The sequence below is a fragment of the Grammomys surdaster genome, unplaced genomic scaffold (genome assembly GCF_004785775.1).
Source record: "Grammomys surdaster isolate TR1022 unplaced genomic scaffold, NIH_TR_1.0 139, whole genome shotgun sequence".
Classification (NCBI taxonomy): domain Eukaryota; kingdom Metazoa; phylum Chordata; class Mammalia; order Rodentia; family Muridae; genus Grammomys; species Grammomys surdaster.
In genome coordinates, this window is record NW_021604597.1 from 8125737 (window position 1) to 8152595 (window position 26859).

Below are 26859 nucleotides of genomic sequence, written 5' to 3' on the forward strand. Positions count from 1 at the left end.
ATTGACAAGGTTTACAGCAGGAAATTCTCTCCTCTGGGGCAGGCCTCATTCTAATCAGAAAGCACTTCATTACCCCCAAAAGGTGTGTCCCTCTTGCACCAGTGGGCCCATCTTATCAAAGTGCCTTCCTGAAAGCAGAAAAAAAAAATATTTAACCAGACACCACAGCTATCAGAAACTTGATCTCAAATCTTCCAGTTTCTGAAACTATGCACTCTACATTCATCCTAATTATAAATTCCCAAGTCTGTGATATTTCATTACAGCAACCAGAATGAAGTAATATACTCTGATGCTTGTTTATCTACCCATTGACCTGATACTCACCTCTATAGTAGCATATGCCATAAAATATACATATAATTCAATGCTAGCAGTAAAGAACAGAAGGGTAAGTCATCCTCGGTGAAAATTCTACCCATTTTCTTTATATTCTTTGTCCAAAGAGATATGAAGTAAAAGTTAGTTGTGGGTTTGGCTTGCATCTGTCTTACGATTTACAGTGTTGAATATTTTTAATATGTTAGTCGTATACATGTTATGTTTGTAAAAATGTTTACTAAAGTTTTTTTGTCCATTATGTAATAGAGAGATCTGAATTTTTATTGTTGTTGGGTTGTACTGGCTCTTAAAATATTTAGGGTTAGTCCTTCATCATATATATGACTTATATATATTTCCTTCCATTTTGTAGATTACCGGTGGTGTATATGTATGTATGTATGTATGTGTGTGTGTGTGTGTGTGTGTGTGTGTATGAGTGAATGGTTTCGTGTGTGCCTGTGTGTGTGTGTGAGGGGAAGAGAGGTGAGAGTGTGAGAGTGTGGGTATGTCTGCCTCCCTGGATGTGTGGAGGTCAGAGTTTTGGAGTTGATTCTCTCCTTCCACCTTGAGGCAAGGTCTTTCTTCTTTTTACCATGCTGCATACTTCAGGCTAGGTGGCCCATGAGCTTTGGGCAATTCTCACCTTTGCTTCTCATCTCACAGCCTGTGAGTGCTAAGTCTGTAAGTCTGAACCACTGCCTCTAGCTTTTTGATGTGGATTCCAGGGCTCAAACTCAGGTGGTCAGGTTGTGTAGCACGCTTTTTTACCAGCTGGACCATTTTGCTGATCTAGTATTTTATTTATGCTTTGTTAATTTGGCTTCAAGGTTACCCATAGTCATTTTACAAAAAGCAGCTAATTTTATATTGCAGTTTTGATGAGTTAGCTAGCTAGTTCTAACACCCTTTTTGCGGATGCTTTAGGATCCGACAGACACAAGCACTGCTTAGGCACAGATCATGTCAGTTCTTCCTCTACTATTTGGCTTGCTCTTTTGTTTTTGTTTTTCTTAACTAACTGCCCTTACTTTAATTCTCTTCATTTTCAGGATTAGGAAGTTAGTGCTTAGAGGTGATAATTAGCTTGTGTGAGGTAATGTAGCTAAGTGGTACCATCAGAGTAAAACCTCAAGGCTTTGAACTCTAGAGTCAAGAACAGAGTCAAAATATTGTGGAGGATTTTAGCAGATTGGGATGGAAAAGGTATGGAACACTGGGCCAGCAAATTCTTACTATTTTAATATGGCCCTCTATACCTTTTGAAGAATACCACATACTAAATCACTAAACACAAACATGTTTAAAACAAAGACTAAGTTGACTATAACTACATTTTAAAACAGTATTAATTCGGAAGACAACATTCACTCTAAGATCAGTTGGAAAAGCAGTGTTAATTGGAATGAGTTGGTGCCAATGATTGACATGTTATAAAACCTGCCTTTGTCAATATTTTCTTGAAGCTATTTGTTCTTATAGTTATCTCTCATGTCTCTCCAGTTTTTAGTTCCTCTCTCTCCGCCTCTTCAATCCTCTGTGTAGCTTCAGACTTTTAAAGTTGAGCAAGACCTTAGAGAAAAACAAGAATAGAGAAAGAATAAGATGACGGCTTCCTCCTCTCTCCTATTCTCCTTTCTCTTACCCTGACCCCACCTCTTCTCCTTCTTCTCTCTTCCCCTCCTTTCTCTCTTGCCTACTATAGGAGTAAAGCAAGCTGCACAGTAGCTGTCCATAAGTCTCATTTAAAAGAATAATGGCTTCCTCTTCCATCTTACTCCATCTTCTCAGATGACTAGATCACATTTTAAACAAGATTGATCTCCATCTACATAGGGACCTATTATATAATTTTTGGTTTTAAAAAAAAATCGGCCAAAAGAAATGGTACCTTGTTATGCCCAGGAATCTATAATTGCATTTACTCTGTAACTTAAGCAAATTTCATGTAATGAAAAGGCTGCTGTGGATTCAGCTAACACTCTCAGATACATTTTTTAAATTTATTTTTTGGCATAATGACTGAAACTTCATGGTGCACAGAGCATTGCTAGCTACCAGAAAGCATATATTAGCATCTTACTACCAAAGGCATTTAAAACTTATATTTCCCAAGATTCTTATTTTATATACATACCAAAAGAATCAATAGAAACAAAACAGTTTCCTAATGTAACTCAAAATCTTTTACAGTTCAGTCATTGATGGAGGACTTTAAGAAAAAGAAAAAAAAGCCTACAGCTTCCCCATGCTTTATCTCTCTCTCTCTCCCTCCCTTTCAAGGTAAGCAGTGTCTCTAGCAACCCTTGCCAGGGGTTGTACTGTTACTGTCACCAACTTAAAGTATTTACAAATGAAACCTTTAAATACTAGATAGAATGCTAAACATTTCTTCTGAAACACCTGCTACATATACAGCATGCAACTCTGTGCACTGTCTCTTGATTCTGCTGACAGGGAAGTTGAGAGTGGCTATGGACTTCTGTCTTGTCAGAAGGTTGAACAGTGAGGGATGAGCTGGAGTTGGAACAGCTCTCTCTCTCTGCTGTGATTGACCCAAAACCTGAATTTCCATATGATATCTCAGGGTGGTGGTGTGCTTTCCCACACAGCTGAGATTTCCTTCTCAGCTCCTTTGGAGAGGTATGTTCTGCTCTGCTATTTGGAAATCATTGGTTTTGAAATAAGAACAACCCCTGATGGCCATATGGAGATTAGTGATTCTGCCTACATTAAATTAACCTTATTGATGGATTTCCTGCCAAGCTCAGTTTCATTTATTATGCATGTTCCTTTTGGTGGGTGGAAGAAAAAAAAGTGTGAAAAGTATTCTCTAAATAAAGCAATGTATAAGTCAGACTTATAATTTTTTTAAAGCTTATTTTTATTTGCCAAGTTTTTCTGTGCGTCTTTGGGGTGGGGAAATGTGTTTATTAAATAAAGTGAAAAGTGATATCTTGAAACAAGGATATTTTGGTAGTACACAACTAGCAGTGAGTCTTTCTTTTTTCATTCATCATTGTCAGCTGGGAACATTCCCAAACAGCAGCCAGGGTGGATTGGTGTCAAGATGGCTGAGCTGAGTCATGGTGTTCTTTTAAGCTTCCAGAAACTTCAGCTGAAACGTCATCCTTCCTGGGAACATCACTGAAGGATGTAAATGGACTGTGATAGTTCTAAGACATTCTTGAAGTTTCAAGCAAGGAGAGGAGTTCCTTCATGTGACAACTTTCTCATCTTGGGCTGCCATATATGAATCAAGGCTAAGGTGACCACACAGTATATAGTCTGTCTGAGATAGCCTTGGCTTTTAGATAACACTAACATAATTAACTGACTTTTTTGTTACTGTTCTATGTAAACTATGCTGGAGCTCAGAAGATGGGGAAGGTTTTCCAAAAACAGTTTGCAGTTTAGAAATTTCTTTAAATTGCTTGAAGTTCCAGAACTATCTTTTCAAACTGGGAAAAATAATGACCCAGATTGATCAACAGTTATGTACGTGGGTTTATTCATAGAATTTGTTTGTCTACATGTTTCTTTCTATAACAAATGTTTAAACACACCTTTTGCTATCCTAAAATAAACTTACATCATATATCATGAAATAAATACCCTGGGGATGAAGAGATGGGTCGGCTGTTAAGAACACTGTTGTTCTGTCAGACTCCCAAGTTGATTCCCAGCACCCAGTTGGTGGCTCACAACTTTCTGAAAGCTAGTTTCAGAGAGTCAAACCCTTTTCTGTCCTCCTCAGGCACCAGGCATGAAATGGGTGCGTGAAGGTAAAAACATCCACACATATTAAATAAATAAATAAATATCCTGTTCTATGAAGAGAGCTAAAAGGAAGTCAGGTCTCAATAGATGTGAATACCAATTGGCAAATACTAGACAAGAAGACTAATGTTGAAGATATTGTTCTAAAGCTTGACTCCTACCTAGACCTGAAGATGTGCATTCATATTCTAATTAACTTATGATGAGCCACCTGAGAGGATGATGTAAGCCTTCCATCTCCATTTAAGAACCAGGCTTGATTTCAAAAAGAAAGCCACAGGTACCAGCTCTAGGAAGACACCTTAAAATCCAGAAACAAGGCCATAAAACCCCCTCCCAAAGAACAGCCTGGGGATAACCACAAAAAATGGGAAATACCTTATCTCAGGATGGGCCATCTGTGCTGGGCAGCACTGTCTCATCCTATGGTTAAACGTTCATGACATAGGTATGCAGACCACTGATCATCTGTGACCCCCCCTTCCCCAGCACGCACCAATGAAATTTTAGATTACCTAATCCTTCTAGAGAGTTCCCCAGATTCCCTATAAGAAGGCCTGCATGCTTTGTTTGGGGCTGTCATTTTGTAAAATGGTTGAACCCTGCATGCCAGTTGTTTTTGCAGAATAAACACTCCTTGTCATACTATCTGAGTCTGGGATCTTCCTTCAGCAATTCTTGAACCCTTACAAAGGCAAAGCTAACATCTTCAGCAGTGAGCAGAGAGAGTCATCTGAGCCTTTCCTACATGGGACAGAGTGCATGAGGACAGATGAACACTATTTTCTCATTGTTCTTTTTACCTTCCTCAAGACAAGGTTCTTCTGTGTAGCCTTGGCTGTCCTAGAACTCATTCTGTAGACCAGGCTGGCCTAAAATTCACAGAAATTTACCTGCCTCTGCCTCCTGAGTGCTGGGATTAAAGGCATGTGCCACTACTGCACAGTTTTCTTACTGTTCTTAAGTATCTATATTTAACAGAGTTGAAGGACATTTTACATGGAATCAGAAACAACTCAAAGTCAGCACTGATGAACAGTGCACTTTTCCTACTGCAGTATAAAGATCTCCTCTTTCATTTCATGAAATAATCGTACACTTGTGATTATATGAAAAATATTCAGGACAAAGCAGACTGACAAAACTGTCACCCCCGTTACATTAAACAATGCTGCCTCGGGTAGATTTTGAAATGGAAAGCAAATCTTGGTAAATTTCTGAATTCATAAAGTATACTTCTTTTACAACTTCTCTGAAATTCAATGTCTTTAAGACTATTTGAAAACAATCTGTATATATGCTTAAGAGTTCAGACTTGAATGAAGACAATTGTATTTTTCTGGTTGGTAGTTATGACATGATGGTTGTAAATGATAAGAAAACAGCACTCTTCACGGCAGTGGAGTTGCTGAAGTGGGCCCCTGGCAGACCATCTGCTCAGCCAGGTGGCAACTGTGGAGAAAGGCAGGTTACCTTCATAGTGAGATCTATAACAGAGAGATTCATCATGTCGGGAACTGTCTGGTTCCTGTCCTCTGAACGGCTCTCTTCTCTGTGTAAGTCTTCAGTGGGGTGAGAGACCAAGGGGGCCGCTCCTTGAGTATTACCCACAGCATGCACTTAGTCAGTTTGCTTCTGTAGTTTTGAAGACTTCTGGCTTTCTGTGGTAGAGGGTAGGTTCCAGTAAGAGAAACTCAGACAGAAAATGTTTTAGTCGAATAACCCAAAGGGACAGAGTGACCTAGAAAGTGATAAGACAGTAAGTTCTTGCCAATCCAGGTGATAGTGGCACTTTGACTTAACCCACTATTGTTATATATCTGATTTGTTTTCAAGGAAAACTAGAAATCTACATCTATATCTAAAAATTTCAGTGTAAAAATGTTAGCTCATATCTATATGCTTGTAGAAAATAGTTACACCTGTCCATCACGTATACATACTGTTCTTTATAGTATACCTATGAATAAAATAGTCAATACCTTAGCTCTTCATTTGAATCAGACTGAAACCTAGGAGTTAGATTAAATTACTCTATGAAATAGATAAGGAATGGAAGCTAAGAGAAACTAAGCAAATTGGCTAGTCATTGAACAAGAAACAGAACTCAGATTTTAATCAGGATTCTATTTCCAGACTAGAGTTTTGCCTCACCTATGAAGACAACTCAGGACGTCGTGGTCTTCATTTTTAACCACTCAATGATACAAAATAAATTTTTGAAACTACATGTCAACATGTAACAGTGGCAGGGAGACAGAGCCCAATGCTACTACCAGCATGCAGGGGAGGTTTTCTCTAGGGAATTTCACTTCAGATAGAGGTGGATCCCTTACAAGGGCTACAGAAGTTTGAAGTAGAAGTAGTGAATTTATTAAATATAGTCAAGGAAGACCACATACTTCAGATTTACGTGCAGGGATTTAGAAAGAGTGATACCTTTGCATATCTACATAAGACCACATATATGGCTCTGTGACTTTATGATTTATATTGCTTAAAAGACATAATTTACAACAAGAATTGAAGATTAAACGAAAATTAATTCAAGTTTATAAATTAAGTTTAAAAGTTCAAAGTGTATCACCTTTTATTTTATTTTATTTTATTTTATTTCATTTTATTTTATTTTATTTTATTTTATTTTTTAATCCTAAAATTTTCCTTTTGGGCTAGAGATTTGACTCAGTAGTAGAGTTCTTACAAAGTAGTCCGGGTTACACATACAGGCACACACACACACACACACACACACACACACACACCTATCTTTTTTCACTCTAGGTGTTATGAGGTACATTGTTTAGAGTTAGAGATGAGAAAGACATGCTAATGCATTTAAACCGCAAAGTCACAAACATTCTGCCTGAAAATAAGCACAGTCTCCCCACAATGCCCATAAGACAGGGTTACCATGTTGCTCTGGTTGTCCTGGAGCTCAGTGTGCAGTCCAGGCTGGTCTCACTTGCCTCTGCCTCCTACATGCTATGCTTAGATCAAAGGCTTATGCCATTATGCCTGGCTCTAGTTTATTGGTGTTATTTACATGTGCATGTGTGTGTACCTGTGTGGAGTACTCTGACTCCATAGAGGGCATAAGATTCCCTGGCATTGATGTTACAGGTGATTTTGAGTTGCCTGGTATGTTCAAGATTTATAAGTGATCTTAAGCTCTGAGCCATCCCTCCAGCTCCATAGGATGCTTTAACATCCTGCTTTGTGGGACAATCATTGTCTGTGTTGCAATTTCAATGGTATCTGTTGTGTTAAAGTTTCTAACTACCAGCTGGAGCCAGAGTTTGGGACTTCTTTCCCTTTCCATAGTCTCTCATTGTCTCTTTCTAGCCTGCTTTATGAAGAATCCATACCTGCTGGAAATAATAGAAACGCACTTATTTAATTAAGGACAGTCAAGTTTTCTCAGTGCTCCTTAATCCAAGTCTCTGTCCGGAGCCTCAGGACCTTTCTGGACAGGGAGGAGTACCTAGGTTTCTATACTATTTGCTGAAGGCAGGGTGAGCCTTTTGCTGATTTGCCTGATAGCCCTTAAAGCTAGCCTTGAAAATGACTGTGGGTCTCTTGTGAAACCATTAAAAGCTTTAATTGAAAGGCTCTCCTCTACAAGCCACAGATGAGTGTTTGATTATGCATTCTTCTTTTGACCCTAAATGCTCTGGAGCCTTGCCAAATGTCAGGGTAAGGTTATTCTGAAGTACTTAAGCCATAAGCCTCTGGCAGTTCTTTGATGGTAGTTGGCCTGGAATCCTGTTCGGCCTCAAGGGACAGGGACACACTGAAACCAATGCCATCTGTTAAAGTCTGTGGCTTAAACTAGCCTATGGAAAGGAGAAAGGTTTAGTGTTTAAAACATCTTGATTGAAATAGTCATATGGTGAAAAAGATAAGCTTGGCCTCTGAAGGGGCATTTATTATAACAGGAAAGCAGGATTCCACCGGAAGTGCCTCAGGAGGTCCATGAAACGCCTCTACTAGTTTGTATCTGTCTGTCTGTCTGTCTCCCTGCCTGTCTGACTCTACCAGTCTGTCTGTCTATCTATCTATCTATCTATCTATCTATCTATCTATCTATCTATCTATCTATCTATCTTCGTCTTCTATTACTTATCTATCATATATCTAATCTATCTTTCAATCATCTAATTTTTATCTATATGTGTATTTGTAAGTATGTATGTATGTATCATCATCATCTTTTGTTCATTCATTCATTGGTTGATGTGATCTCATTTAAGGTTTTTAATTTAATCCTGTTAGCCTAATATACTCTTTATTAAAATAAGCAAGCTTTCTTTTGCTTGAGTGGAACCTCAAGGAAGGTATCTGCAGAGCTCTGGAGACTATAGGAAGGATTGGGGAGGAAACGATAGTATAGTATTCCTGAATTAGTACTCTTATCCAGAAACCTTCAGATGAACAAATGAGCAGATACCCTAGTCCTTCACAAGTGCTTTTATTGCATTCATAATACATACTCATTGACAACAAAGTACTTGGCTCGATGGCCCATGCCTGTGATCCAAGCACTTGTGAGGGTTATGAATAGAGGTCAGCCTAGGCTACGTAGCAATATTTTATCTTAGAACTAGCCAGACAAATAATAAACAATTCTCCTACTACATACACGAGTGAAGTACAGAGAAGAAAAATAAAAAGGAAAAGGTCTCAAAGACTCTATGATTTGGAAAATATGTGTTGTTCATGTTAAGCTGCAGAAGACATATCAATACCATGTCTTGTGAATCTAAGAAGTTAGGAAAGAACTGAAAAAAAAAAGTTATGTTCTCTCATTCTTATAAAACACCAGATAACTATCCATTTCCCTAATCTCTCTTTGTGGTTAGTTGTTTTGTATAACAACAGTTATCCTTACTTGGAATAATTTTAAAATAGTTTAATAATTATATATACACTCTGAGTTTATATCTGAAGCCCTCTAGGATCACTATGTGTATATTGCAAATCATCTGCCATGATGTAGGCTCTCTGTTGACAAAGACGAGCAAGGGATGCAAATGTGGGAACGAGATGTAGGGCAGCATAAATTGCATAAATGAAATCCAGACTGCTTCTCAGAACATAATTTCATGAATAAAGATGATCCAACATCTCTGAACTATGTATTTTAAGATTAATATTTCTCAATAGTTCTTGTCAAAGTGACTGGCAGTAGAATCTATAATAAGTACTTTATTGAATTATATTTAGTTTAAATACAAATGTAGAGAGGCACTATGAATTCTCATGTCAAATTATGTTACCCAAAAGTTAATTAGTTGTATAATGATTCAAAAATAATTATATTTAATTTGGCAAGATACAGGTTTGTATTTCTAACAATTCAATCAAAGACATTTTAATTAATGAAATTTAGTTTTGAGAACAACTTTAGGTTCATGTCAAAACTGAATGGAAAGTACAGAGAGTTTCTATGTACACTCTGTTCCCACATAGGCACAGTCCTGCTGTTGACATTCTGCACCACAGGGTTATGCTCAGTACAACTATTGAACATATACTGTTGTATTATTGTCACCCCAAGTCCATAGTTTACATTTAGGTTCACTTTTGTACTATACATTCTATGCAGTCTGGCAAAAGGCTAGTGACAGATATGGGGTCAACCATTATAGCATCACACAGAATAGTGTCTCTGCAGGTCATTCTTCTGTGCTTTCTGGCAAGCACTGATATAGTTACTATACAAATACTTTTGCCTTTCAGATAATGATATACAGTTGGAATTTTGGCTTCTTATACTTAGTAAAGTAAATGTTACTTTCCTCTGTGTCTTTTCATAGTTTGACAACTTCTTCCTTCTTTCCTTCCTTCTTTTCCTTCTTTTCTTTCTTTTCTCTCTTTCTTTCTTTCTTTCTTTTTTTCCTTCCTTCCTTCCTTCCTTCCTTCCTTCTCTCTTTCTTAGTAGTAAATAACATCCCTTTGTCAGGATATTAAGTAATTTTTATCCATTCACCAACTGAGAATAATTTTGGTTGCTTCCTGGTTTTTTCTTCCATTAACATCTAACATCATAACATTTGTCCTTCTAGAAACATCTGTGTGTTATTTTCTGAATAGAGTTGTCAACCCCTTTGCATAAGTGAAACAAAATGTAATTACTAGATTCTGTGGTAAGAGTATGTTTAGGTTATAATGAAGCAGGATAGAAAAATAGAAAAATTTAGGGAAGAGAAAGAAACCTCCTCTCACTCTAGAATTTAATTGAGATGCAGAAACTTCAACTCAACTGCTAAAGTTGAAATTGCATATGTGTGTGCATTTTTTATATACACTATACATACATTTATACACATACATATATATAATGAATATATGAATTACACACACACACACACACACACACACACACACACACACGGCGTCTCCAAAACAGAACAACAGTCTCCACTTACATCTGACCAGAACATTTAGAACTTTAAGTTTAACTGTATTTTTCACTCCTCTTTTTCACTACTCAATGATAAATAATGGGTCCAAAAAAAAAATCATCTTAGAGTTTTATTTACAAAAGAAAATTTCTTAAGAAAAATAAGTAAACCAGAATGATTTTTTTAAACTTATTTTTTAAAGTTGGTTAATATTTAAACCTTGCTTAATTTCTAAACCTTGCTGTAAGTTGCATGCATTAAACCTTGCTGTAAGTTGCATGAATTAAACCATGCACCTTATGAGACTGATGCATGCTGGATACTGACTTAATGAAGCACCTCAATAATGTAACTTTTTAAAAACCAGAAAATTGGCAGGCCACATCAGTCAGAAAAACAGGTGAGTGATCCTCCTTTCAGCTGAACAACTCTACTCCCTAGACTTGGCTCCTGAAAACACATTCCACTGTCATCCTACACTTCACTGCCTGCACCATGGACAGGTCCCTGTCCCCAATTCCAGCTGCTCAGGTGCAGGCCACACCAGTCAGAAGAACAGAGACCCTCCTACTGTATCAAAGGCCAAGCAAGTTATCAGAAATCAAGCCTCCAACCTGATCCAAGACTCTCTAGTGGATCAGAGATGAAGCAAGATTCCTTCTTCTCAGTATCTCATAGAACATTCATTAAATTGACCACTTACTTGGTCACAAAGCAAGTTTCAACGGATATAAGGAAGGTGAGACTATCCCCCTACATTCTATCAGGCCAGCAGGGACTAAAGCTGGACTTCAACAACAACAGAAAAAGAAAGCTTAAACACTCATGAAAAGTGAACATCCATCTTCTGAGTGACCACTAGGTGAAGGAAGAAATAAAAAAATTAGACTTCCTAGAATTCAATGAACATGAATACACAACATACTCAAATTTATGGGACACAATGAAAGTGGTGTTAATATGAAAGTTCATAGCTCAAAGCACCTTCAAAAAGAAATTAGATTTTATGCTATCAACTTAATAGCAGATGTGAAAACTCTAGAACAAAAAGAAGCCAGCACACTCAAGAGGAGTAGATGCCAGGAAATAGTCAAACTCAGAGCTGAAATCAATAAAATAGAAACAAAGAAAATACAAAGAATCAATGAAACAACCAGTTGATTCTTTGAGAAAATCAACAAGATAGACAAACTCTTATCCAATCTAACTAAAAGGCAGAGAAAGAATATCCGAATAAAAAAAAAATCATAAAAGGAAAGAGTGAAATAAGAACAGACACTGAGAAAATCCAAAGAATCATTAGGTCATACTTTCAAAACCTGTCCTTCACAAAATGGGAAAATCTAAATGAAATGGAAAATTTTCTTGATAGATACCACTTACCAAAGTTAAATCAATATCTTAATATCAATAGACCTAACCCCTAGGAAACAGAAGTAGTCTCCCAACCAAATACAGACGGTTTTAGCACAAAAGTTTACTAGATTTTCAAAGAAGAGCTGATGCTAATACTCGTCAAATTATTTCACAAAATAGAAACAGAAAGAACATTGCCAAATTAATTTTAAGAGACCACAGTCACCCTGATACACAAGCCACACAAACATTCAAGGAAGAAAGAGAATTATAGACAAATTTCCTTCTGAACATTGATGCAAAAATACTCAATAAATACTTGCAAATCAAATCCAAGAACTCATCAGAAAGATTGTTCACCATGATCAAGTAGGCTTCATCCCAGAGATGCAGAGCTAGTTCAACATCCAAAAACCTGTCAGTGTAATCCACCTTCTAAATATACTAAAAAGAAAAAAAAACACCCAATCAAACAAAAACAAAACAAAACATATGATCTTCTCACTAGATGGTGAAAAAGCCTTTGACAAAATCCAATATTTTTTCAAGATGAACATCTTGGAGAGATCAGGATTACAAGTATAATAAAGGCAGTTTTTTAAAATCCTATAGCCAACATCAAATGAAATGGAGAGAAACTCAAAGCAATTCCACTAAAGTCAGGGACAAGACAAAGCTGCCCTGTCTCTCCATATCTGTTCAATATAGTAGTTTAAGTTCTAGCTAGAGCAATAAGACAACTAAAGGAGGTAAGAGGGAAATATATTGGAAAAGAAGAAGTGAAAGTATTGCTATTTGCAGGTGATGTGATAGTATACATAAGCAACTCTAGAAATTCTACTAGGGGACTTCTACAGCTGATAAACTCCTCAGCCAAATGACAGGATACAAGATTAACTTTTAAGAAAACCAGTTACTCTACCAACTGTAGTAAGACTTATAATTTCATTTAGTTTACAAAAGGAAAGGTAAATGATCTTAAGGTTTTTTTATGTTCAGATATCTATGATATTATTTCAGAGCCCCAAATTATTGAGAATTCGTAAAAATGACTATGCTTCTATGTCTCTAGGGACTACTCATGATACCTCTACCAGGCGTGTCCATCCATCTTCTAAATGACCACTTGTTGTGTGTGAGTGGTGTCACCCATGAGCAGATGGCCCTCGGTCTTATAATCTGGCTGAAGAAGGCATGGAGAACAAGGCAGTAAGCAGAGTTACTCCGAGGTCTCTACCTTAGTTCCTACCCTGAGCTCCTACCCTTGTTTTCCTTAATGGTGGACTGCAATCTGTTAGCCAAATAAACTCTTCTCCCCAACTTGCTTTTAGTCATGGCATTTATCATAGTAGAAAGTAAACTAGGACAGCCATGTTCATACCTCTTCTTGGTTCCATGGGCCACAGGTTAGACACATTTGTGAGAGGATATTACTAAAGTCTCATCAAGAGAGGCTATTCCTAAGTCTTGCCAAGGGTATTGGCAATTTCAGGGCAACAGCAATGCAATAATTAAGAATCCAGGGATTCTTCAGATTCAGTTTACCAACAGTTCCAATGCCATCTCTTCAATCTTCAATTCCTTCAATTCCTTAACCTCTAGTATCCCGCTTAAACTGTACCTCAGATTATTTGTAATAACTATTAGTTACTTTTCCGTGTAGATTTGCAGAAGAGTGATCACTAATAGCCACATGAAACAGTCAGTATTAGGATATCTTGAACTCACATCTATTAGTGAAATTAGTCCAAAATTCTTGCATTTAGACTCAGGAGGATTTCTTCTTAGGACAAGGGCAAAAAAACAGCAGCATTCATTGCCAAAATATTACAAGAATGATCTCTAACCCAGTTGCTAATATTGATGTCCTCTGAAATCTCCTGAGCTGGTCCTTCATAATCTATGTTGCTCTTAGTACTACTGTATTTAAAGCTCCTTCTAGTATGGTCTGTTAAACCCTAGTTACAGCATTCAACTGCTTTCCTAGTCCAAAGTCCCAACATCATCTACATGACTACAAAACCAGCATAGTCAGGCCTGTCAGCAATACTCTATTCTCTGGAGCCAACTTTTGTCTTAGTTGCCTTCCTATACTATGAAGAAACACCATAAACCAAGGCAAAATATAAGAGAGAGAAAGTTTACTATTGTATTCTTGCAGTTTCTGAGGGTTAGTCCATGATCATCATGACAGTGGCATGGCAGCAGGCAGGCATGCTTGTGAGTTCACATGTTGAGACAACAACCATGAGGCAGAAAGAAAGAAGGGGGGGCACTATAACAGTGTAAGCTTCTCAAAACCCACACTCAGTGACATACCACCTCCAACAAGTCTATGGCTCCTTCAACAAGGCCACACCTCCTAATCTTTCCCAAATAGTTCCACCAACTGGAAACCAAGCACTGAAATATATGAGCCTATTTAGATCATTCTCCTTCAAACCACCACATTTCTGTTATATCCCAAATGGAAATATCTGTTTGATTCCAATAGTAGAAACTATCATACACAGTAAATGTGTGTGTGTGTGTGTGTCTGTGTGTGTGTGTGTGTGTGTGTGTGTGTAATAAACATGTATGTATTTCTGCCACAGGGATTTAGAGGTAGCCCTCACCTGTTTGAAAATGCAAAAATAATTAATATAACTATAAAAAACAAGGCTTACTTCAATAGACAGGTAACCTATGTATAGCACTGCAAAATTAGACTGATGAGAATATTAATGTTCTGAAGTTTCTAGGAACTACAACATAATGACTACTTTCTCAAAAGGCTTGAGCTTCCCAACAAATGGTAAAATATTTGAGGCATGTCCTAATTCCAGAATAATGGGCTTTGTCTCCTAAAAGGAAAACAGTTCTCCCATGTGTAGGACCTCCATAAACTATGCTCATAGACTTTTTAGGCATGGCTGGATTCTGCCAATTTGGATTCCCAACTTTGGTATCTTTGTTAAGACACTCCATGAGACCACACAAAGACCAGGCCCTGGACACCACCAATGGTTGGTGAGGAATAGCAGCAAGCTTTTCAAACAAGTTACTCTTGTTGGCCTGAACTTGAGAATTCTTGATTTAGAAAAATCTTTACCCCTGTGTGTAACAGAATACAAGGCATGGCACTGTAAATTCTGTAGCTATTTCTTTCATTTTAAAGCTCATAAAGTTCAGGATACTGAGAAATGTTGCTATGCCCAGTTCATGAGATCTCCAAGAGACTACTAGGGACCCCCAAATCCAATGCAAATACACAAGAGTCTTTACTCAAGCTTGAGCTTGGGCTACAAACCTTTCTAATGGAACAGGAAGAAGAGTGATCCCTAGCTCTAGGTGAAGGGGGTTTATAAAGGAAAGAGACCACAAGCGGGGGTTTCTAAGCCTTGGCATTATATGAGAGGGTAAAGAAATGTTGGTCTCTTTCCCAGAGCCTAATGGCAGGAGCCATATTGCTTGAAGGACAGCAGACAGTAGCTTTTTCCAAGGAAAGTAACTTAAAAATAGAGTTAATTCTGTTATCTCAGTCCGTTCAATGTACAAGGTGCAAGGAAGCTTATGAAATTTAGGATCAGGGAGCTCAGAAAATTAAAAGATTCACAACTATCTGTGCAGGGCTGTAAAGGGTATGAGGGGAATCTAGGACCAACAAGTGTGCATACAAGTTGTGTAAGGAGCTTCAGGAGGTCAGCTTTCATGAATGGGCTTTTGGTGACAGAGCTGCCTTTGAGTCACCATGCTCCTACTAGTAACCCAGATGCTCTCTTCGTCTGCCATGGGTGCTCTATCTGGGAAAGAGATCTTTTTTTATGTCTCTCCAAGAAAAGTCATATAATAGGGATTCTTACCCAAAAGCTATGGGACATTCCCCAATCTGTATCCTATTTCTCCAAACAACTAGACTATACAGCATGTGGATGTCCTAGATTAGGAAAAGCAGCTATAGCAAGGCTAATAACTGAAGACTTATTAGCCTGCTACTAAATGCCCTCTGGAATACTTATAAGATGTACATTTCTGGTTATGTGTCAATTTTTTGTTATTGTGACTCACTAGTATAGTTTGAAATCAGGTATGATGATACACCTGCAGCATTATGCTTTTTTTTGTTGCTAATTGGAGTCTTTGTGGTTCATATAAATTTTAAAATTGACTTTCTATTTAAGTAAAGAATGGCATGGGAATTTATATGGAACTTGCATTCTTTTCTTTGGTAAAAAAGTCATTTTCACAATATTTTAGAGAAATCAAGTGGTATGCTTTCACTTAACCTTTAAACTTTATTTAAATTTTCAAGTTTGCATAACCTTTAAATCTTGTCAATTTCATGCTCTGAGTAATGTAATTTACACACACACACACACACACACACACACACACACATATCTCCACTGTGAAGCCTTCCACAGGTGTCCATGTCGAAGTGGCTTAAGTCTATGGCACATACTCTCTTTTATCACTTAATAATAAACTCTCTCACTTTGCTTCACTCTGATTCACCCTAAAATTCTTTTCTGTCCATAGTCAATGCTCTGGCTTTACCTGTGTGAAAAAAGGATCCTAAGAAAGGATGTCATCCCTGCTTTGGTGCCCTACCTGGGATAGGCAGATATTACATAACATAGTCCTTTGTTAGAGTTCCTCTTTATGCCTATAAAATACCATAAACACTCATCAATGAACTATTTCTGTATTGCTAATTTTTAATTAGTATTATTTTTATTTTTATGCAGTTCAAAATATTTAAAAAGATCTCACAGATTTCTCCTTTGATCATATATTATTTAGAAATATGTCCTTTAACTTCCCAGGACTGTGGGCTTCCTAGATACTTTTCAGTTCTTCATTCTATTGTAGTCTGAAAGTAGATGGTATATGACTTCTTGTCTTGTGAGTACGCATATATATGGTGTGTGTGTGTGTGTGTGCATGTGTGCGTGCATGCGTGCATGCGTGCATGCGTGCATGAGTGCATGCGTGCATGTGTGCGTGTGAAGAAACCAGAGATTGATATTTAGTGTCTTCTATCATTCACTACTTTGTATTTTTGAAACAGGGTCTTTCACTGAACCTAGAGCTCCCTGACTGGCTACAGCAGCTGGCCAGTAAGCTCGGGGCTTTCACCTGTTCCTGGCCATTTAGCTCTTAGTTAGCCAGCCCTGGCATTTTATATAAGTGTGTGGGCTCTGAATTCAGAGTCTCATGAGAGCAAGAATTCCCACAGTCCAGATTGCTTATCCTTTAAATTGATGAGATATACTTTATATCCTGCAGTGCAGTCAATCTATCATGGTAAATATTCCAAACAAACTAGAAAAGAATGTGTATTTTTATTGTGGGATTAAGTACTTAACAAGTGAGAATTATTCAGCTGTGTTCACAGTACAGTTGAGGTCAGCTATGTTCTGATTTTCAGCTTGTTGGATTTGTTCATTTCTGGTAGATGGATACTAAAGACTGTAATGACAATAGCAGATTTAATGTTTCTGCTCAAAAGTTCTATTATTTTTTTGCTTCAGTTATTAGGATGATCAATTATTAGGCACATACACATGTACATGGTACATGTTGAGTATTGGTCCTTTTATTTTATGTAATGATACACTCCCTTTTTCTGATGCCCAACTTACATGAAATGAATATAGAAATTCTACTATTTGGTGTTGGCGTGGTATATTTTTCTCCACCCACTTATTTCTAATCTGTATGTGTATTTATCAGACAGATCCACGGACTCAATCCTCTTCTGGAAGTATTTGGCTAGGATTAAGAAATGTTAGGTAAGATCTGTTAAAGAAGGCTTTTATTTCCAGGTTAAATTCCTATTACAAACACCCCTTCATATTCTTTTCCTTTTAAGTGATTGAAGCCATTAGTGGCAACACAGAAACTTGATTGACAATCATCAGATCCTTTTCACATGTTGGCTCCAGCTAGCTGCGCAGAAGCAAAACAGGAAGACACTCCAGGTCAAACAGAGGTGGTGTTCCACGGAGCTGCAGAATGTTTTTGCTATTGCTCAGGCAAGTCCCTCAGGGCTGTGGAAACCACTTCAGTCCTTTCATCTCTGTAGAGGCTATAAGGAGTTGTCAATGAAGTAGCTACATTTCCAGCAGTCATCATGGGGGTCCCAGCTGCTTTAACCAACAAACAGCTGTTCAGGAAGAATGGGATCCAGTTGCTGCTGCCCAGAAATGCCATCAAACCAGCCACAGACTCTTGAGATTTTTTCCAGTTGTAGGAACCACTGATGCCATTATGGTCACTCTTCCAACTGTGGATTTTCTCAGGAAGGCTTTGATTCTGTTGCAGCTGTTCCAAATACTCTGAATCACTCAAGAAGACTTTGGCTATGTCAGCTTCAGATGCTACTTAGATGACCCAACTGACAGCTGCTCTAGATATGCAGCCAACATCTTGCCCAGGCTTAACCTCAGCAGTCCCCAGTCTGGTCAGGGAGAAACACTGTCTTTGCATATCATAGATGATGCACGTGGATGGCTTACTATATACACAGTGTTCATCTTTCTCTTACACTTTGCCCATCTCCTGCCTACTGTAACATAAGCCACATAAAGCCTCTGGGTTTTTGTTTTGTTTTGTTTTGTTTTAATCACAGGTAGAGCAAGCTGGGCTGGTGACACAAGTTGCAGACAAGGCTCCCTGGGTTGCAAGCTTCAGACATACTTGACAGCACCACCTGGAAAACGGATGATGAGTTTCAGAGAGGGAGTAGGAGCACAGTCTGAGAGGGGACTTGAGACCATGAGGAACAGTCTAAACACTGAGGAGGTAGAAGGTAGAGAGCAGAGTCTTCAAAACACAAATGTGTGAAAATAGCCAGTCTGTGGAAGGGGAAGCACTGCAAAGACTTGAGAGTTGGGAAGAACTGCAAACCCTGATGGATAGAAGAATTCCAGAAGGCCACTGAGCTCTGACTGCTGGACATATGAAACAGTAAAAGCTGAGGGTTTCAACACCCTGAGCTCAGAGCTATAGCACTGAGAATTAGGGATTCTGATGCCCCAAGGTTAGAGCTGTAACACTAAGAACTCAGAGTTCCCACTCTCTGAGCAGGAGCCAAAAATGGCAGCTTCAAGCTCCAAGCCCAGAGTGTAACACGATTGGGTCCCAATACTCTTAACTTCAGGATAGTTGACGCCAAGATAGTGGTTTCGATTTCTATTTCAATAGAGCAAAAGAGCCCTGGGCTGATGGTAACATTCATGTTGAAAGTGTTTTACTTCTTGATCAACCTTAACAACCTTTGGCCTCTAATGAAGGTGTTCAGACCACTGGAGTTTGAAATGACCTCGTTGGCTATGTCAACTATGATGACATAGCTAATATCTACTATGCTTGTATCTAGTTTCTTCCTGGTGCCCTTGCTCTTTGCTTTTGGGTTTCTCTCTTTTTCCACCTCTTATAATATGAAATGGAACATTTTTATATAACTCTTAAGATATTCTTCTTCTCAGCATACGAACTACTTTAGAACATTTTAATGGTTACTCTTCAATTTAAATATATGTTTACAATGCACTCACTTTAAATTAATTGACTGTGTCTATTCATAGTAGTATGAGTACCATTCAATAACAAGATACTTGTAATCCCTCTGTCCTATCCCTTTATGGTGTTCATTTTAAATATACAATGAACATGTAGTGATATGCTGCTATTTTTGACTAATAGTTAATTCATAGATCAATTAAGAATAAAATTCTTTCTCTAAATCTCTCCCTTTCTTTACAAAGATCAGAGTTTTAAACTTATATTTTACTTGACTTCAGAGAATTACCATTAATATTTCTTGAGAGGCAAATCTAATAACAACTTTCTGTAATTTTGGCTGTCTGGACCCTCTATATTTTCTCCTTCATTTTTCTTTTCTTTTTTTTTTTTTATATCTCATCTGAGTATATTTAGAAGTCTACAATTTCCAAGCAAATCTTTACATCTCTTAGGTCTACAGTATCCAAAATTATTTTCATAAACGCTTGGGGTTTACTGAAGTGTCCACTTTGAAATGTGCTGAAGGAGCTGGAGAGATCCACCACCAACATCAAGCTGTTCACAGCACCTCTAACGCCAGTACCAGGGGATCTAACACCTTCATCTGCCCTTCATGGGCACCAGAAAACACAGTGAATATGCATACATGCAGGTGGTACACACAAAAATATTTAAACCAATCTTTGAAAAGTGATAAAACTGGATATTGTGGCAAATTCCTATAAACTCAGTAGTCTGAAAGCTGAAGCCTAGCAATGTGATACACAGTCTGGAGGGGGAAGGAGGAATGGGGGAGAGAAGAAAGGAAGAGGCCAGGGGAGAGAGACTGGAACACCACCACCAACTCTGCCCTAGCTCCAAACGGAACCACCATCTTTGATTCTTTGATGGGAAGCTTAAATCATATATACCAAGTGACAAGATAATTAACTCCAAGTAAATTTAAAAGGTTCACTAATCAGAAATGAGTAAGTTCTTTTTGCTTTAATATTGCCTGCATTTGGGATATATGGAATTCTTTGTATATCAAGTGAATTTTTTTAATCTCTTCATACTGCCAAATTGCATTTACTGTATGAATTACATTACAGGCAGCAACATTTAATATGTATCTCTAACAAAACTAAAAAGTTGACAACCACACCCATATGTTCCTTAAACATAAATATTTTATAATTTGATTATAATTAATATAGTAAAAAGTTTATGTTTAAAAATATATGACAGATTCGAACACTAGTCTTTTTCCTCTGTGTGCTACTTTTTTTTGAGATGGGGCTTAGAATTAGCAATCATCTTCCTGGTGTACACTGGAAACATTGGCCTTTCCTAATGAATGAGTTTCAGTAACTTCAATATTAATGTAAGTTAAGTAGGAATTATCATTGAAAGAATAGATTTACTAAGCATACCACAAATGCTGACATAGGGCTATTATTAATTTTTAGGTATCTGACACATTAAATACCACAAAACTACTGTCTATGTATGAAGCCATTTATTGTCCACTGAGAATTATAAGACATGAGGCTCAAAACCTGACTGTTAAATGCGTCTTAGGAAATGTCCGGCGTCACTTTCCTAAGATGTAAGAAGAGGGACTGATGAAGACCATCTAAAGGCTCATCTACTTCTGTGCTCTGCACTGGAACAGTGACTCTCTTCAATTCCCCTCGGTGACCTCAAGTTGGAACATCATGTCACCTATGCATGAAATGGTCAAAAGTCAGAGGAACAACAAGAGTGGAAATTTAGCTGATCAGCAACTTCAAATCCCAGAAATCATAAATAAAACCACTACAAGATGCTTTGTAGCACAGAACAATCTAAAAAACCACAACTCAATCTTTATAGCTCAGAATAACTCATGTGAAACCTGTTACATTTTATTTGTCAAAAATGAACAGCTTCAGAACAAATCTAATGTAACTTTTCCAAAAAACACCAAAAAGTACAGTGTAAAGCACCTCCTCATTAAATACAAACTTTCACTTTGTGATGCACTGCATCAATGTTTTGCATACACCTTGATGCAAAGGAAATTTTAAGTTGCACCCTGTTTAAATAAAAAAAAAAAAAGGCTTCAAGAACTGAACAAGGATGACTATAATCACATTCCAAGACAGGAAATTTTCCTCCAACAAAGCATATTGTTTTGTTTATATACATGTCAGCACTCAAGAGTTTTAACTTAGTTGTACCAAAGGCAAAATCTGAACAAAAAATTAAATTACAGATGCATGAAGAGCAAACATTTACTATACCAAAGATACTGGTTTTCAATGTAGTTAAGTGTCAACATTTGGGTGGTTTTTAAGATTTTCCAAAAATGGAATTACTAATACCTCTTTATAATAATATTTAAAACAAAAAGAAACAAAGACTTTTATATCATATTTTAAAAACTGTTCCAAAGATAGTGTTCATGCTCAGTTGTTTTTCCTTTGCTTTAAAATAAGCTACCAGCAAACCACTCTAAAATGTTTTATTTCTGAACCAAATATAAATATTCATATTGGCAAAAATGTTTTATAATGAGTCCTTGGCCTCAATGAAAAGCATTACAGCTAAGGAGAAACTGGAGTTTACTTTCAAATTCTGTGATTAGCCTCCAAAACCCTTTCTCAAGTACAAGTACTGGCAGATAACAGATGCTGAGAAAGATTTAGATCTTTGGTATAAGCATGACATTGTTGCTGATTTTGCTACGACTAGCACAAGCCAGTAAGAAACTTGAAGAACATCAAAGACAATGAAGTCTTGGACACAATGAAGGCAGGCAGGAAGTATAGTGCCCTGTCTTTACAGGAGCAATCAATAGCAGAGACTTAAACACCCACTCACACTTGAAATCATAACAAAACAAAAGGTCAGGCTTCCAAACGACCACACTTGATAATTTGTAGCTGGGACCCGCTGCTGCATATTGGCATTTCACTGAATTTCTGACCTGTGACCATGTGAGCACTCTCAGCACTGTCTTGGCACAGCAAACCTCCAGAGTAAGAAAAGAAAACCCTTTCTCCCTATAATGTCTGAACTTTGAGCAATAGAAGAAACAGAATGTGTATAGTCAAGTGTAACTTCATTATAATTTTGATTTTTTTTCCCTTTGTGACACACAAGTAGATTTTTGTTTGGGGAGTTATAAATTATTGAACTTATCAAGTCTAAAAGCTTTACAAAAGAACCTTTTGAATATGAACCATAGGACTTTATATCTAGTAAGTGTACTGTCAAAATACCCAAGGATTCAACTCATTTTAAAAATTGTAATTCTTGTAAGCATCATTTATAGAAGAACCTACAGACACTAGACTCAAGATAGAAGTAAATCCAGATAGTATAACTATGACTCAGGTTTTTATTTTTTCCCATTTCCAATCCTTCAGTTTGCTAACGCCTTTCATGTTTTCTCCATTTATACTAAACATAAACTTTTCATGTTTTCTCCATTTATACTAAACATAAACTATCAGGGTTTTGCATTAGGCATCTCCTCCAACGACCTATCAGGTAACTTTGTAAATAAGCAATTACAGCACTGACACATTTTGGTCTGAGACTAATCCTGAGAGCCACATTTTTTTATTAAAAGTTTAATACTAAGTGCTTAGAACTCAGGGAGTTTAATCTAACAATAACTGAAAAATGAACCAAGTTCCAAATACTTCCATAAGCCTCGAAAGTCAAAACCAAAACTCTCCTACAGTTTAAAAAACACCAGTAATGATAGAAAGGCAGCTGTCCTTGTCACACCAACACATGAATGGGTAAGTAACAACCCAGAGGTGTATGTACTCTTATTTCTCAAGTTTAAGATTTACCATGGCAAAGCCTAAAACCTGGATAAAAGTGATGAGATCTGAAATACCACGCTCATAAAAATAATCAATTTTTATCTTTCTGTCTTCCTTCTGCTTCACAGGGAATCAAAGAAGTCAACAGAGAACTGGTTTGTTTGGGCCAACCATGAAATCTTTAAGAACAGATAGGTATATTCCCTGCTATTCTTTCAGGGCATTATTTATACATTAAAAAAACAAAACAAAACAAAAAACCTTCAAAAATAAAGTTATTTAGGCTTGTGAATATTCTGAAGTAAAGTTTCTTGAACTTCTCCGATGAGCTCTTCAAGCAAATCAACTTTTCAAACAGTCAACACTTAAAAGTTCCTTGGACACGGATCTATCCCACAGTCACAAAGCGGTTTCCTCCTTTGCTGAACGTGAGGGTGGCTCTTTGCTCTTTCAGTATCCCAAACCGTTCATTCAAAGTCATCCCTGTCTGTTTTCCCACACTATTTATGTCAAACTGTAGAGGGACGCCTTTAGGAACTTTCTTAACATCAGACTGTTCTCTTTTTGTCAAGAATGAGGGCACAGCAGTACGAGTTAATCGTGGTTTCTGAGTTACCGGACACTGTACAGCTCCAGGATTGTCAATGGATACAGTCAAAATTCCTCCATTTGTGGTGGAAGTACGCCATTGGCGCGTTCTCTTTGCTGCCATATCATCTATCAGCAGTTCCGTGTTCAACTGGGTCTGAACCTTCAGGCCTCTTCTGAAAAGAAAGGTTGCCTGACGAGTGTCTTTCTGATGACTTAATTTATTTCCACTCCTGGTAAAATTAGCTGGAATGTTATTTTTTCTGTTTAACTGATTGGGTCTCTTGAGAACTGCAACTGGTTTCCTTTGCACTTCATTTTGTCTCAGAAGGCTTGTCTTCCTTTTTAATGCTGGAAAATATCGTTCTATATTCTTGTCACTTAGAGGTGGACGATTCATAGGACTTATTCCTTTCCGAATACCAGTTGCTTTCCTGGCTGCAAGGCCAGTGATAACTCCATAAGGACGTCTCTTTCCAGGCAGCACTCTTCCTCTACGGCTCACACTGGCTTTACCAAAACCAGAATTCTGCTGGATTCCCCACCGTACTCTCATCCTGAATTGCCGGGTACCACTTTGCTGTAGTCTTCTTCTATTTAGTCTTGGAAAATTTTGCTTCTTTCCTTCCTTTCTATTCAGTTTGATAATATCATCAAGGGACATATCGATTTTGTCGAGGTTCTCATTGCTTCGTGCTTTCGGCGGCGGCGGAGTCGCCGTAGCTCCCACCAACCGGGTGCCAAACCGGTTCATGACTGGGGATGCGGCGGCGTCGGAGCAGTCAGCCGGGAAGGCCAGAGTCGCAGGCCCGCCGCCTCCCACTCACGCACCCAGACTAGCTCTCTCCTTCATTTTTCAAGGATGATTTTACATCTTACAGAACTTGATGTCATCAGGTTTTCTCACTCAATGCTTTAAATATCGTTTCCACTCCTCTTTTTGCTCTAATGGTTTCTAAGAGGGAAAAAATAAGCTTAATTATCTTCCTTTTAAAATTTTGTGTGTGGGGGAGTTTCACCTGCATGTATGTCTGTGTCCCATTTGTGTGCATGGTACTCACAAGACCGGAGGTTGTCAGACCCCTGAGACTAGAGTTAGAGACAGTTATTAGCCTCCCTATGGATGCTGGGAATAAAACCTAGGTTCTCTGGGAGAGCAGCCAGTGCTCGTAGCTACTGAGCTGTCTCTCCAGCCCAGTGGATCTCGTTTTTGTTTCTACTCCTGTACAGATCATGGGGTGAGAGAATGAGAAGACGCTCCACGTGCATCACAGTCGCCATGTCCAATGGAGAGCTAGCCAGAGAAGACGCTCCACGTGCATCACGGTTGCCATGTCCAATGGAGAGCTAGCCAGAGTCATTTACTTTCTTTTGGCTTCTCTCAAGATTTCATCATTATTGCTATTTCCTCTGAATTTAATCCAGAACAGGTCCAGGTATAGGTTTTTGGGTAGAAGCATTCATCCTGCATGATGCTCTCTGAGCTTTTACATCTGTGATTTGGTGTCTAGCATTACATTTGCAGGAATTCCCAATAACCATTGTTTTGCATATTTCTTCTGTTCCTATTGTTCATATATCATAGCTTTTTTTTTTTCCTTAGTGACTTGAAATTCTGTGTCTTTGCCTCTCTTCTTTAGTTTTAGAAGCTTGTATTGGGAGCCATGCCAGAACACTATTTCCAATATTAAGATGATAAACTCTAGGGCATTTATGTGTATGATGGCATAGCCAATTACTGGGTGGTTGCCACCAGCTCCTCCCAAAATTATATTCAAGGCCACTGTAGTCTTAGCCAAAAAGGGTACCACATGGCCTCTGCTTTTGTGTTCTGCCCCAGAGGCAGCTCATTTGTTCAATCTTGTCAGCCTTTAGAAGAGCGTGGAACTACTTCTTACCATAGCAAACAACTGGTTGGGTTAGCCGATGTGCTTGAAGTGCTGGTCAGAGATAATGATTTCCCCTTTTCTTGGGAGTGATTTTCACATCAGAAAACATTCTGACAAGTTTCCCATCTCTAGCACTGACTGATTATCCTCTTCCACCATCATCTGCAATGGCCCAGTCAATTGTAAACTCAGAATGGGAGCCAACCCCCCCCCAAAAAAAATAGCGGCGTGGAAGGAGGACATTAGTGGAATAATTTGGTCATTTTTCCCAGCAGAGGGAAGCTGGGTTAGGAGAGACAAAAGGAGCACTTCCAGAATAGATAAGACAACATTGGACAATAACAGAGAAATCAAAGAAGCCATTAACGCTTGTGAGGGGTTTGGCCACTTCTTTCAGCTCAGCAGGAGTACGTTGCACTCTTATGCTTTACTCTATACCTAGCTTTGAAGAAAGCCTCAGAATACAGCGGTTAAAGAAAGCTTTTGAAAATGAAAAATAGTCATGTTGAAAGTTCAGAACACCACTGGGGTTGAGCACTCTCCACCATCTTTAAGCTGGAATGCCTGGAGAGCGATTCTGAAATTCCACCCTTGCTCTCCCGCCACCAGAAATGTAGCCTGCTCTGGATGAATTATGTTGCTTACATACTAAATACATTTTTCATTTGATGTAATCCATCCAGGCCTCAAAATGTTGGTGGTCTTGATACCTTTGTCTCTTGAGCGCTAGGATTATAGCTGTGAACTACTGTTTCCTACCAGCTTTATTTTATTTGTATTATTACTATTTCATTTTGTTAAACTGAGAGGCTAATCTGAGGGTTGGTTGGATAGAAAGTGACCTGATAGGGTAGTTGCAGCTGAGAATTCTGTGAAAAGACTAAGGCTCATCTGGATCTAAAAGAGAACAGGGATAGTAACATTTATTGGGCTCTCTGTACATCCTAGGGCAAGTCTTCGGCTCATTCGTTGAGCTCAGACTGTGTTCCATGAGTACATTGCCAGCATTAATTAATTTATTCTTATAATGACTATATGAGGTACTGTAATAAAACAGACTTTAAAATTAAAGAGTAAACAATGAAGGTGTAAAAAATAGCCATGCCTTAGCAGGGGGGAATTGCCTTCCCTTGATGGGCCCCACAAGTGAGGTAAACAAAGCCCTGATAGCTGGTTCCTCTGTTCTTTTCACTGAGTTTAAAACTCTAG

At 38.1% G+C, this 26859-nt stretch overlaps 1 pseudogene; it reads right to left on the reverse strand.

Annotated features, from left to right (window-relative positions):
- Positions 1-23333: 23333 nt before the first annotated feature.
- On the reverse strand, positions 23334-24515 carry LOC114617895 (annotated as a pseudogene).
- Positions 24516-26859: the final 2344 nt, after the last annotated feature.